Raw genomic sequence first — 5,596 nt, 5'->3', positions numbered from 1 at the left:
CTGTGTCAAATTTTTAAATATATTTTTAAAAATCACACATAAGACAGTCTTCTTAAAACGCACTGGGCATTTCTTCAATAGTCTGAAGGCTCCCCTGGTGGTTTTCCACAGGTGCCCACCCATCCACAGTCTCAGTCCCAACCACTGTCTCTGCATCTTCCCGCAACCATCTCTTCTCTGCTTCACCCCAAGTTTCTGTCAATCCGGCTATTAATGTTTCTTCCGTCTGCGGCCCTGGTTTCTAGTTCCACCTTATCTTCCATGAGCCATACTAATGAGCTTCCAAAAAGTCCTACATTTTTGTTTAAGCTGGTTTATGTTAGATTTTCACATCAGGAAGCCGAAGAGTAAAGGACTTCATGTGTTTATAGTAAATGCAATGCAAAAAATATGACTATTGACATCAAACTACCACTAATATCAATAAATGTATATAGGCTAAATGCACCCACTCAAAAAAACTGTTAACAAAATAAATACAACCCTATGTTTTTTCAGGAAACACATACAAAACTAAGTAATCAGAAAGATCAAATTAAAAAGTAAAAAAAATTAATTTTAAATGGCAAAGATAAAATGAAAACAGGTGTCATGGTCAAATATGCTATCATTTAGAACTAAAAGCACTAGACAAGGTAAAGAAGGATACTTTATAATGCCAAAAGCTATAATGTATAATGCTGTTATTGTTGGGGTTTTTTTGTTTTGTTTTTTTTTGAGACAGAGTCTTGCTGTCGCCCAGGCTGGAGTGCAGTGGCGCCATCTCGGCTCACTGCAGGCTCCGCCCCCCTGGGGTTCACGCCATTCTCCTGCGTCAGCCTCCCGAGTAGCTGTGACTACAGGCGCCCGCCACCTCGCCCGGCTAATTTTTTGTATTTTTAGTAGAGACGGGGTTTCACTGTGTTAGCCAGGATGGTCTCGATCTCCTGACTTCGTGATCCGCCCGCCTCGGCCTCCCAAAGTGCTGGGATTACAGACGTGAGCCACCGCGCCCGGCCTATTGTTGTTAATCTGTATGCACAAAATAATACAGCAACAACTTTTACAAAGTAGAAATTATAGAAGACAAAAGGAAAAATAGACAAACTCACACTAATAATAAGAGAATTTAAAATACCTCCCTCAGACAAATTAAGGGAGAACTACTTAGCAAGGATATAGAAAATCTAAATCAATCAAAAAATATATCTAACAACTATATATTCAAGCCTATATCCTGATAATCTCCTTCTCAGGTATATATAGATCAGTTATGAAAAGAGACCATATTTTTAGCTACAAAGAAAATCTAAATTAATTGCAAAAATAGAAATGTCAAAAGCTTATAACCACAATACAATGAAACTATAAATTACTGACAAACTGTTTGAAATAATGCCTTTTACCTGGAAATGTTTTAAAACTCTTTATTAAACAACTCAGGTCAAGGGAAATGCAAACTGAAATTGCAACATTTCTAGAAAACCCCAGTAATGACAGGGCTAGATACTAGTCACTAGTACCTAGAAATACAACTAAAGTAGTGCTTTTAGAGAAAAAAAATCTATATATCCTTAAATAACTATATCAATAAGGATAAAAATGAAAATAAGTTATTTAATACCCAACTCAACTAATTAGAGAAACGAAAATGAAACAAACCAGAAAAAAGAAATAAGGAAAACATTCAAAAGAATAAAAGCAGAAATTATTAAACAAAAACTAATATATTTTTAATTTATCAATTAAAAAGAAGTAGGTGAAAATGTGAGTATACAAAATAAGAAATTTCAAAGAAGAAATATTCATGACAGGAAATTTTTAAATAATGAGAGATTAGTATGTACAAACCTATACAAACAATTTTTCAAAGATAAAGTGAGTAACTTCCTGGGAAAATATAATTTACCAAAACTGATCGCAAGAGAGATATGAAGTCCAAATAGGACACTGTCACTGAGGAAATAAAGCCATCAAAGTGCATCTCCAATGACCCCTAAAACAATCACCAGGTGCAAATGGTTTCACAGGAAAGTTCTAAAGTTCTAAAGATCAGATTATTTGCAATGGTAATATTCTAGAGAATAAAGGATACACATGTAAAAATATTTTAATACCAAAACCTACAAATATTACACAGAAAAAGTCTAATCTCACTTAACAATAGGAATGTAAAAATGAGTAAGTTTAGAGCTCTAAGTACATGAGGACTATAGATAATAACATTGGTCTAAATATAGGATTCATGCTAAATGAATATATTTTAGCTACTTTTGCCTCAGGAAAGTGGGTAGCAATTTGAGATAACAGGTATGTTAATTTACTTTGCCATAGTAACCTTTTTACTATCTGTATGTATCCTATAACATCATGTTGTATACCTCAAACATATACAATACAAATTTGTTTTTGCTTTCAGTTTGTTTTGTTTTGTTTTGAGACAGGGTCTCACTCTGTCACCCAAGCTGGAGTGCAGTGGTGCAATCATGGCTCACTGCAGGCTCAACCTCCCAGGCTCAAGCAATCTTCCAACCTCTGCCTCCTGTAGCTGGGACTATAGGCACAAGCCACCATGCCCAGCTAATTTTTGTATATTTTATAGAGATGCGGTTTTGCCACGTTGCCCAGGCTGGTCTCAAACTCCTGAGCTCAAGCCAACCTCCCCCCTCAGCCTTCCAAAGTGCTAGGACTATGGGCATGGCCTAAAATTTTTTTTTTTTAATTATTAAATAGAGTTTAATGCCAGCAACAAAAATACATCATGACTAAGTATGATTCATTCCAGGAATGCAAGGAAGGTTCACATTAAGCAGTCTATTGGCCAGGCATGGTGGCTCATGCCTGTAATCCCAGCACTTTGGGAGGCCAAGGCAGGTGGATCACTTGAGGTCAGGAGTTCAAGACCAGCCTGGCCAATATGGTGAAATCCTGTCTCTACTAAAAATACAAAAATTAGCCATGCATGGTGGCAGGTGCCTCTAATCCGAGCTACTCGGGAGGCTGAAGCAAGAGAATGGCTTGAACCCCAGAGGCAGAGGTTGCAGTGAGCCAAGATCATGCCACTGCACTCCAGCCTGGGTGATAGATCAAGACTCCATCTCAAAAAAAAAAAAAAAAAAAGAAGTCTATTAATATAAGTCCCCATAATAACAGAGTTGAAGAGAAAAATCACAGAATCATCTTCACAAGTAATAGGTAACTGTAGTGATGGGAACTTCTGGAATTTCTCTTATAGTTGCTTCTAGTTTCCCAGTGAAATAGGAAACAAGGTCATCAGCTGAGAGTGAGAAATCAGGAACAGGGAAAAACATGAAACATGAAATTGTTGTCTAAGAAACTGTTTATCTTAACTAAATTAAACTGTTTCAACTATAGAAGATTATTTCTACAATGCTCCTCTGAAGAAAGATATTTTTCTAACTCCATGTTAGCCAAATCCATCCCTTTTCTCCAATTCAAATACATTATTTCTGTTCTGTCACTAACAGGACTTGAGGTCTTAAGTCACAAAAAATGATTCCTATAGAGTTGGAACTCTATAGGAATGTCCTATCAGTACCTTCCTCCTGGGCAGTCCTTAACCTCCCTCTCTGCTCCCAGTCTCACCTTCTTCCAGTTCACATTTCATGTTCAGGCATTCAATGTAAATTCACTAGTAATTAGTAAAACAAACTCATCTTTCAAGATGATATAGATGCCATCTCAATTCCACATCCAAGAATTTACCCTACAAATATATTGGCCCATATATTTAATGGTGTATGTACATGAATGCTCACTGCAGAATTATTTGCCTAGAAAACAACTAAAATGACCATCAACAAGGGACTGGATAGAAAACATTGTTACCAGCATACAACGGAAAATTATGCAGCCTTAAAAAGAAAGTTAGGTAGATCTAGGTATGCTGATTTGGAAAGCTGCCCGGGCTATATTATGAAGCATAGGGGAAATATATTTTAGAACCATATTAATAATACAATTCCATCTTTTTAAAGCTGTATATTACAAATAGGAATTCATCATTATCCAAGAAGTTGCATATCAGTTGCAAGATTATGAAGAAGTAAAAAAAAAAAAAAAAAAAAAAATTGTTCTGAGATGAGATCTTGCTATGTTGCCCAGGCTGGTCTTGAACTCCTGGGCTCAAAGAATTCTCCTGCCTCAGCCTCCTGAGTAGTTGGGACTAAAGGTATGGGCCATGATGTCTGGCTCCAAAAACCTTTATAATAAGAAAATATTATTATTAGCTCAGGTGTACTGACTCACACCTGTTATCCTAGTGCTTTGAGAACCTGAGATGGGAGGATCGCTTGAGCCCAGGAGTTCAAGGTTACTGTAAGCTGTGAGCTGTGATCATCTCATTGCACTCCAGCATGGGAGACAGAGTGAGACCCTGTCTAAAAAAAAAAAAAAAAAAAAAAAAAGAGGAAAAATTAAAATTAGTGCCCAAACACATCCCATGCCAGTCGCAGCTAAACACTTTAACCAATTTCTATCAACCCAATTAGCATCTTCCTCAGGTGACCACCGGTCCACAGGAAACATTAAGGGATGTACTCACCATCTCTGCATCATTTTCAGAAGCACTAGGTTTTTCTGATGCTCCTGTGCCACTATTTATAGGAGCAATCACTACAGCACCCTATAAATCAGGAAATTAGATCTCTTATTTGCCAAGTGACTTGTTTAAGGTCATATATCTAGTTAATGGCAAAGTTAAATCTTGATCATGCTCTTATTCCCAAGGTTGTGCTGCTATTTATGTCATTCAGCTGACTTATCCTAGCCATCCTTCAGGGCTGCCAATCAGATGTCACTTACTCCATGAAGCTTTCCAGGATGCCCTTAGCAGGAAATGACATCTCCTTTCTCTGAACCACAACAGGACCTGAATCCTTCTTGTGGACTTTGTTGCTGCCTGCTTTGCTTGAACTGCTGATATAAGGACATATTCTCCAAGTTCTCTTTGAGGAAAGTGCATTCATTAACTATGTTTGTGTAATAGCCAGGGTCACGATTGGGGTGAGGCAAATGGGGGGCCTGGAGTGCAAAATTTAATGAGGACTTCACTCTCAGAGTCACACATGTACAGGGTTATTTGTCTCATCTTAGTTCCAACCCTGATAACATTTGATAGAAATAAAAGTCTATCATATTCTGTAATATAGTGTCCTGTACTGTAATAATCAGAACAGCTTTAGATGGGTGGGTGAACCACCCAAGGTCAGCCAGCTAGCCATTGATGACACAGAGATCCCTATGCTCGTAGACTTCCAACTTATAACATGGCATAGAGCATCGCACTGGGTTCCTGGGGAAGACTAGAAGGGGAGGGAGATTAGAAAGATGGTGAGACGGCTGGGCGCAGTGGCTTACCCCTGTAATCCCAGCACTTTGGGAGGCCGAGGCAGGTGGATCACCTGAGGTCAAGAGATCGAGATCATCCTGGCCAACGTGGTGAAACCCTGTCTCTATTAAAAATACAAAAATTTGCCAGGCGTGGTGGCGTGTGCCTGTAATCCCAGCTACTCAGGAGGCTGAGGCAGGAGAGTCGCTTGAACCCAGGAGGCAGAGGTTGCAGTGAGCTGAGATCACACCACTGCACTCCAGCCTA

The sequence above is a fragment of the Hylobates moloch genome, unplaced genomic scaffold (assembly GCF_009828535.3).
Source record: "Hylobates moloch isolate HMO894 unplaced genomic scaffold, HMol_V3 SCAFFOLD_14, whole genome shotgun sequence".
Classification (NCBI taxonomy): Eukaryota; Metazoa; Chordata; class Mammalia; order Primates; family Hylobatidae; genus Hylobates; species Hylobates moloch.
The sequence above is the reverse complement of the archived record's forward strand: the minus strand, read 5'-3'. Positions refer to the sequence as shown.